Raw genomic sequence first — 9,772 nt, forward strand, 5'->3', positions numbered from 1 at the left:
CACTCATCTGACTACAATAGGAAACATTGTGACCAATCTACCTCACAATGCAATGAGTAACACATTAATAATACATTGACATAAAAAAATATAAATTCAATCATAGGTCTGTGGTCTAGGACAAAAGTCACTCTTTCCCCATTTTATAGGAAATTAAACCAGCAGACAACATTTTCAGCCCACTCTTTTTCCATAGGAATGGAATAATATACACTGAGTGTACCAGACATTATGAACAGCTTCCTAATATTAAATTGCACCCCTTTTGCCCTTGGAACAGCCTCAATTTGTCAGGGCACAAAATATACAAGACGTTGAAAGCATTCCACAGGGATGCTGGCCCATGTTGACTCCAATGATTCACATAGTTGTGTCAAGATGGCTGGATGTCCTTTGGGTGGTGGACCATTCTTGATACACACGGGAAACTGTTGAGCATGAAAAACCCAGTAGTGTTGCAGTTCTCGACACAAACCGATGCGCCTGGCACCCACTACAATACACCGTTCAAAGGCACTTAAATATTTTATCTTGCCGATTCACCCTCTGAATGGCACAGATACACAATCCATGTCTCCATTATCTCAAGGCTTAAAAATACTTATTTAACCTGACTCCTCTCCTTCATCATCACTGAACAAAGTGGATTTAACAAGTGATATCAATAAGGGATCATAGCTTTCATCTGGATTCACCCGGTGAGTCTGTCGTGGAAAGAGCAGGGGTTTCAAAATGTTCTACATTGTGTATACTGTAATAGGAAGGATTAGGAGACCATCAGTGATTATGCCCACTGCCGCATCCAAAATACATTATAGGACAAACACCAATGAAGCATCATCCTGAGGTTCAAAGATAAATTGTCAGGTGTTTTTAAATCAGCAAATTGTCCTTAATTAAGGACAGACTAAAACCAAGTGTACATCTCTGACAAAGCGAATGACAGATTATTAAATTAAAACCACATACAAAACAAATCCCATCATGTTTTAAGGAATTACAACTGATAAGTATCCAAGAGAGAGATGGCAAGGTTTGATTTAAAATCAGTCGCACATCAAAATGACATGTAAAGGAAAGGGAGATACCTAGTCGGTTGTACAACGGAATGCATTCAACTGAAATGTGTCTTCTGCATTTAACCCAACCCCTCTGAATCAGAGCGGTGAGGGGGGCTGCCTTAATCAACATCCACGTCATTGGCGGCCGGGGAGCAGTTGTTGTTGCGGGTTAACTGACTTGCTCAGGGGCGGAACAAGCCATTTGTACCTTGTCGGCTCGGGGATTCAAGCAACCTTACCAACTGTTCATGGTACAGATTAAAGGTCATTATTGATTTGACAAAACAAAGAGGGCAGAAATTCAAATGTATTTTATTTTTGTTCCTTTGCAAGGTGTCTAAGTTCCTGTGAGTTGTGGTTTGATTCCTGGATTACTTCCTGGGTTAAAGGGCGTGCATGGAGGCAATCCGGCGAGCCGAGGCCTGCTGGTAAGTGGAGTGGCTCCCATCCTTCAGATCATAGCTCAACGGCGCAGACTGCAGAGCCTGGACATAGGCTTGGTGAAAGACAAAGAAAAAATTATCCATCCCAGTCCAAGCACATCATACTGAACCTCAATGCCATGTTCATCAGGGACCCAACATAGGAGAACGGACTGTAGCAGGGAGGGACTACACTACCCGTCCAACAAGAAACTCTAATTTGATAATTTTAGGTTGCAACGCTTAAAAAATATATATGTTGCGTACCCTAATAAACACGATCCAGATAGGCTTGAAAAGAGACAAATCTACATAGGGAAGAATCCAAATAGGGAAATATGGAAGGAAGTTGATACTTTATATGAACAGGAGGTCACTAAGGGGTAACTGGTACACATTAGTGGGTTCATGTTGCGGGACCTTGACATACTTGTGTTAATTACTCCTCGAGGCATGTTACTAACAGGAACTGAAAAATGAATGTGTTAGGAAATACTGAATTCAATCTAATTTTCCCACAACATCGGACGCCCCCTAACTTCGGACACTCTCTAGCGGTTGGAGGATTAAACCACTTAGAGCGCAACATTTAAATGGCCTGGGAAAAAACGATACGTTTTGCGACGAATGACTCTCTTCTATCTAGCTGACCACTGATTTTCATTGCAGTTTATGTAAGTTAGGTTTTGAGAGTTTTCAAAAAAGTAATATATACAGTTGAAGTTGGAAGTTTACATACACCTTAGCCAAATACATTTCAACTCAGTTTGTCACAATTCCTGACATTTAAGCCAAGTAAAAATTCCCTGTGTTAGGTCAGTTAGGATCACCACTTTATTTTAAGAATGTGAAATGTCAGAATAATAGTAGAGAGAATGATCTATTTCAGCTTTTAGTTCTTTCATCACATTCCCAGTAGGTCAGAAGTTTACATACACTCAATTAGTATTGCCTTTAAATTGTTTAACTTGGGTCAAATGTTTTGGGTAGCCTTCCACAAGTTTCGAAAAAATATATTGGGTGAATTTTGGCCCATTCCTCCTGACAGAGCTGGTGTAACTGAGACAGGTTTGTAGGCCTCCTTGCTCGCACACGCTTTTTCAGTTCTGCCCAAAAATGTTCTATAGGATTGAGGTCAGGGATTTGTGATGGCCTCTCCAATACATTGACTTTGTTGTTCTTAAGCCATTTTGCCACAACTTTGGAAATATGCATGGAGTCATTGTCCATTTGGAAGACCCATTAGCGACCAAGCTTTAACTTCCTGACTGATGTCTTGAGATGTTGCTTCAATATATCCACATAATTTTTGTTCCCTATGATGCCATCTATTTTGTGAAGTGCACCAGTCCCTCCTGCAGCATGATGCTGCCACCCCGTGCTTCACGGTTGGGATGGTGTTTTTCGGCTTGCAAGTCTCCCCCTTTTTCCTCCAAACATAACGATGGTCATTGTGGCCAAACAGTTCTATTTTTGTTTCATCAGACCAGAGGACATTTCTCCAAAAAGTACGATCTTTGTCCCCATGTGCAGTTGCAAACCGTAGTCTGGCTTTTTTATATATATACACACACATTTTGTGGGACACACTGTATATTGTAAAATTTGACTGCGTGACAAACCACACATCATTTAATATCCAACTTTTTTCCTAAATTATTCATACTCATTCATATGTTACTTTTAAACTGTTATCTACGTTCTCAAAACTTAAGATTAATCTGTAAAACAAATAATGACACTTTATTTGGTTACAACACTGAATATGATGTTGGTGAAGAACCATTTGTAAGAGTCAACAGGAGGGCGCACCGGGCTACGCAATGAAAAGTTGACAGGCAAGTCATTTTTTTACTGAAAGGCTAGCCAACTAGTCAACTATCTAGTAAACATTTCAGATACAAGGTTGGTGTCTCTTTTTTTGAACAAAATTAAACTGATATATCTTGTAATACAACAAAATAGTAAGGTGGCCAATAACTGGGGACCGTATGCCGATAATACGGGATCTATTTTTTTGCTAAATGGCTTATCAAAAAACCTGATTGTAGTAGTTTTTCCACTGAAATGTCAAACATGCTAATTTCTAACCCGTTTGCTAACATTTTTACGACACCAATAATCACAAAACATTGATAGTTTGATCACAAGATAACACTGGTGAGGGTAATTTAAACGCTGTTGAATATGCCGATAATACGGGGTGCTAATCTATGTGGAAATGATACATACTTCATATGAAAAACATACAGCAAGGGTGCAAGTCACCTATCTTGGCTTGCAGCAGGTCAAAGAATAACTATAACTTTAACCTTACTGTTCTATTGGAGAGATGGCCAATTGGCTTGTGGTTAGGACATTTAGTGCTGAATTATACACTCTTACTGACAGTTGTGGCTGCTTTGCGTGATATATTGTTGTCTCTACCTTTTTGCCCTTTGTGCTGTTGTCTGTGCCCAATAATGTTTGTACCATGATTTGTGCTGCTACCATGTTATGCTGCTGCCATGTTGTGTTGCTACCATGTTGTTGTCATGTGTTGCTGCCTTGCTATGTTGTTGTCTTAGGTTACTCTTTATGTAGTGTCGTGGTGTCTCTCTTATCGTGATGTGTGTTTTGTCCTTATTTTTAAGCCCCCGTCCTCGCAGGATGCCTTTTGCCTTTTGGTAGGCCGTCATTGTAAATTTGTTCTTAACTGACTTGCCTGTTAAATAAATGTAATAAAAAAAATAAAAAAACACCTTTAGAGTTGTGGTAGAAGACACAGTTTGCGCAGGTGTCAGGATGTGAGTCCCAAAAACTGTCTCCACAGCAACAGAGAGGGGGGAGTTCTGTCTTCTCCAGAGCTATCCTCTTCTTCTGAGCCCTCAGAACCTTGATGTACCTGCCACAGAACACAGTACAATCTTTATTGGTCCATTTGCTGTCACAGGGCCCAACTTGTTACACAATTAACATGCACAACATAGGCTGGGACACAGGGCCTTATTTTCTAGGTTCACCAGCACAAACACATGTAGGTCCAGTTTCCTGGAGTCATATTATTCCTGGACTAAAAAGTATTTTCAATGGAGATTATATACGGAACAAAAATATAAAACACAACAAGTGTTGGTCCCATGTTTCATGTGCTGAAATAAAAGATCCCAGAAATGTTCCATACGCACCAAAAGCTTTCTCTCAAATGTGCACAAATTTGTTTACATCCCTATGGTGTGACGTATCAAGAAGCTGATTGAACTGCATGATCATTACACAGGTGCACCTTTTGTTTGGGACAATAGAAGGCCACTAAAATGTTCAGCTGTGTTACAACATAATGCCACAGATGGCTCAAGTTTTGAGGGAGCATGCAATTGGCAGGCTGGCTGCAGGAATGCCCACTAGAGCTGTTGCCAGAGAATTTAATGTTCATTTCTATACCATAAGCTGCCTCCAACTTTGTTTTAGAGAATTTGTCAGTACATCCAACTGGCCTCACAACCGCAGACCACGTGTAACCACGCAAGCCTAGGACCTCCACATCTGACTTATTCACCTGCGGGATCATCTGAGACCAGCCACCCGGACAGCTGATGAAATTGGCTGTGTGTAAATATGGTCACTAATAAAGGTTATTTGGTAGCCATCTTGGAAGGGCCTGGTTGTATATTCATAAACACTAGAACCCTATAATGTAGTTCTAACGGGCCTTTATCACCTGTCTCTCTCAGTTCCTCCTGGTCTTCTTGGGGCCAGAGCAATTGAGTAGCTCTATAGTCAGTACCAAACCGAAAACTATGACCTGCAGGATAAGGCTCTGTAACTAGCCTCTCACACACCTGCAGCACACACAGGTATGTAAGATTGATTATCAGCGGTCACAATAGATGCGTTTTAGCATTAAAGCAGTCTTTTTCATACAAGTCAGATGACTCCTGGGCAACAGCACCCAAAGACTCATTTGCAGAAGAGTTAAGCACCTCTTGTTGTGCATTATGTAAGATTCAATCTTTAGGGTAATTTAGTTGGAGTTACAAAGAAAACTATATAGACTGATAAACAAACACAAATCGCTATAGCTTGACTAAAGTAATGTTAGAATAAGCACGTGCCTCACAGGACTGTATGTGGTTTGGGGAAATGGGAGTGTTAGGAAATTGGAGAAGTGTTAAAAAGAGAACACTTGTGGTGACCGACCGGATTGTTGTCAAAGGTGACAGCCTTGCTCCCGTGACCTTCGTGAGGATCAAAGTTCTGAAGAGGGGAGTCATGTTGCCCAATCAAAGGAATATCTTCCTCCTCCTGTTCTTCTTCTTCTTCATGATCCTCCTCTGCTCTTGTCACCTGAGATACAGGTTTTTGTTTTGAGTTAGAAAGCAAAATAGTTATTTGTACTCACATTTCCAGAAAAATCTTGTAGTAAATACAGTATTCCTATAATTGGGAGGTAAGAATTATAAAGTTATATCCATTGAAAAATAATGAGAAATTCATAGAGGTACAAAACATTTACTCGAATTCTATGGTTATCTGACATTTTTGTCAAAACTGACTTTGGCCAGTTAGAAAGGAGCAGTGTAAACGCACGTCTCTGGTTGGAGACACTTTCCATATTCCCCCGGGAGCTATGACATCACTTCCCCATCTCGGAACATTTGACAGGCTACCAGTCTGTGTCTGACCTGCCTCATGACTTTGCTGAGCTGAAAAACCAGAACCAGCCCGTATGAATATCTATTTTATCTATAGAGCTAATGACAGCACTAATGGTAATGTCACTGAATTAGTATGTTCAGCCAGCTTGGCTGCAACATCTGTGTAAATAATCCATCTGCATCACTGAGGATAAAAAGGGTAAGTCGCCTAGGTCTATAAGGTGCAGAGATCAATGATGGGTATAGATGCACATTAGATATAGATGCAAAAAAGTTACATTGAGTCATGGAGGGAACAGAGGGCTAAATACACATAGTAATGATGATGAGATGAAAACCAGGTGTGCAGGAAAACAAGACAAAACAAATGGAAAATGAAAAGTGGATCGGCGATGGCTAGAAGCCCGGTGACGTCGACCCCCGAACGCCGCCCGAACAAGGAAAGGAACCGACTTCCACGGAAGTTGTGACAGATAGTATAAGCTACACTTTGACACTGTGGCCAACAGGAGGGCCTCTAAAATGTTCGGTCAGCAACCACACCATTGGCCAAGCCCCCGCCACGCCCACCACCTAAGCCACACTTTGATCCAGAAAAACCCCTGGAGGCGACTAAGCACACACCTCTTTGGATCCCCCATGTTGAGGGTCATCGTGCCAGCGGTAATGTTGCCTACCCTCACCACCAGGGGACGGCCCATCAGGAAGTCCAAGATCTAGTTGCAGAGGAAGGTGTTCAGTCCCAGTGACCCAAGCTTGGTGACGAGATTGAAGGGGACTGTCGTAGCGTTTGCTGTCATTAAACGTGAAGACTTATATTATCAAATAAATTCTCTATGTGTAATTATTCCTTCCGTGATTAATCTAAACATGTAACTTTAATTAACTAGGAAGTAGGGGCACCACGGGAGAATGTTTATAGTCTCTATTTTATTGAATTAACTCTACAGATATGTTCATATCTTATCAATTACGGTCTTCTATTAATGAATTATTACCTCATCAGTCATATTTTGAATGTCGCAATCCCTTGGATATCGGCACGAACCCTGGCATAGATCATGAATCGGCGATATACAAATTGGCTTAATTATTTACTAACTAAATCAATCACAGAATTACATACATTTGAAAGACTTATCTTCCTCTATCTTTTCTTACAACAAAACCAAGAAACGCACCATTTTCGCATATGTTGATGTTGGGTGTGGTGCTAGAGCTGATGAATGAGTTGAAAAATTGTGAAGTTTCCCTTTAAGTTAAAATGTAATCGTTTTTAACTTCTGGCTTCCCGCAGACTGTTTTTGTGATACTCATTACAATAGGAATAAACGCTAGTGTTTGTAAATACCCCTGCGTTACTAAAAGCAACTATGGCAATACAATAATGTCCATTATCCACATAATATAGGCTACTCACCATTTCACATGACTTCTGAAGCTGCCGCCTCATGCGGACTTGTTTGCACCACGCGGCGGCACACTTCGTCCCGAAACCGGCAAAGAGTATCCTCTTTCTCCCGTTGCCTCTCCACCTGTAGCCCCTCAGTTAGCAGGGTACTAATCTGGCCCATATGAGAATAAGTCAAAAGATAAATATGCTCCAGCTACCTACCCATTCCAGTACAATAATTGATGTTGCTAACTACAGCACGTGACTTGCAGTTGAATGATCATTATCGTGGTAGTCTTCTCCACTCTCCGCCCAGGCGCCTGCAGGTGCAACTGCCTGATTCCTCTCGGCCAATACTTTATTTTGACGACCATGTTTGCTTTGAGCATGTATCCCACTAATTGAAACGTTGGTTGTGCCCTTTACTTTAAGATTTTTAGGGGCCATTTTGCTAGCCAGATTGCTAACATTTGCATGCAACGTTAGCTAGTTACTTCTTCAACCAACCTAATAGCTACGATTCACTAACTACAACATGTTGTTGAAATGAGTATTACTTGTCCCTAAATAAAGGTGGAATAAAAAGGGATATAAATCGTTTACGAATATTACGTCTGTGAACCAAACCATAACTGAAATATCCATGCATAGAAGTTTGTTTGGCTTCTCAACTGCCGCAGTAGACTCATGTTGTTGGATGACATATAACAGTGCGACCATTTTTGCTCCACCTACTTAATTTATTCTTCTTAGATTAGGTTTAACGACAGTTGGCATTAAATATGTTGCATTACCGCCACCAACTGCACTAGAGTATAAATCCATTATACTTTCTGACACGAAAGGAAAAAGGTAAAAAATTACCCTGCCATCTAAGGCTACACTCATTAAAAACCCACCACCCTATTCCACTATTTTAACCCCATCAGGTCCTACACCCGGCGAACGGCCTGAGAGGATGGGACACTACCACTCAACACTCCCTGTAAACTCTTCTGCAATAAAATCTCGTAGTCTCAAGTACTTCTCTGCAGCTGCCACCACAACACCTATTTTCTGTAACTTACATTCCATTCCTGCGGTACAGTTGATAACCATGGCAATGAACACTAAAAAACCAACATCACTGAAGCACAATTCATTTGTAGTCCTATCACTCTGAACTGGCAAAAGTATGCTACTCACCGGGAGCCTCTTAGGATCCCTACCCCTTGACCTCTCTTTTTCTACTTTCTTCACTGCTTCAGCAAACGACACATTCTGTACAACTCCTAAATCTGGCAACCTCAACCTGCCTCTGTCTCACCGGTTGCTTCTGATCTCCAGCACCATGGGAACCCCTACAATGAACACATACCGCTTCTTTCACCGATACTACACATTCCTTTGTCTCATGACCTTCTGTACACTTCTCACATAGGAACCTCCCTCCTACACACTGCTGCCACATGCCCATAAGCTTGGTACCTGAAACACCTACTTGAGTGATTTTGGTTCCCGCTAGAGAATCTGTGAATGCAATCTGAATGGTCGTACCAGATGCCAGTCAATGTGGTTTGAGTTAACCAGGTGTCACGTTCCTGACCTGTTTTCTGTTAGTTTTTGTATGTGTTAGTTGGTCAGGACGTGAGTTTGGGTGGGCAGTCTATGTTTTCTGTTTCTATGTTGGTTTTGGGTACCTGATATGGTTCTCAATTAGAGGCAGGTGGTTTTCATCTCCTCTGATTGAGAATCATATTAAGGTAGGTGTTTTCACTTTGTTTGTCGTGGGTGGTTGTCTCCTGTGTCTGTGTTTGTTTGCACCATACGGGACTGTTTCGTTCGTTTCTCTGTTTTGTGTAGTCATTTTCCTGTTCGTGAGTTCTTCGTGTTATGTAAGTTCTTATGTTCAGGTTCGTCTACTCCGTTTGTTGTTTTGTTTAGTTTCAAGTGAAGTTCGTGTTTTCGTCTTTACTTAAAATAAATCATGTCATATCAAGACGCTGCATTTTGGTTTAATCCCTGCTCCTCCTCTTCGGATGAAGAGGAAGAGGAACGCCGTTACAGAACCACCCACCAAACCAGAACCAAGCAGCGTGAATTCGAGCAGTGGCCTGCTACACAGGATTATTGGAGTTGGGAGGAAATATTGGACGGAAAAGGTCCATGGGCACAGCCGGGAGAATATCGCCGTCCCAAAGCTGAGCTGGAGGCAGCGAAAGCAGAGAGGCGGCGATATGAGGAGGCAGCAAGGAGACGTGGCTGGAAGCCGGAGAATCA

This window comes from Salvelinus alpinus, chromosome 1 (assembly GCF_045679555.1).
Source record: "Salvelinus alpinus chromosome 1, SLU_Salpinus.1, whole genome shotgun sequence".
NCBI classification, from domain to species: Eukaryota; Metazoa; Chordata; class Actinopteri; order Salmoniformes; family Salmonidae; genus Salvelinus; species Salvelinus alpinus.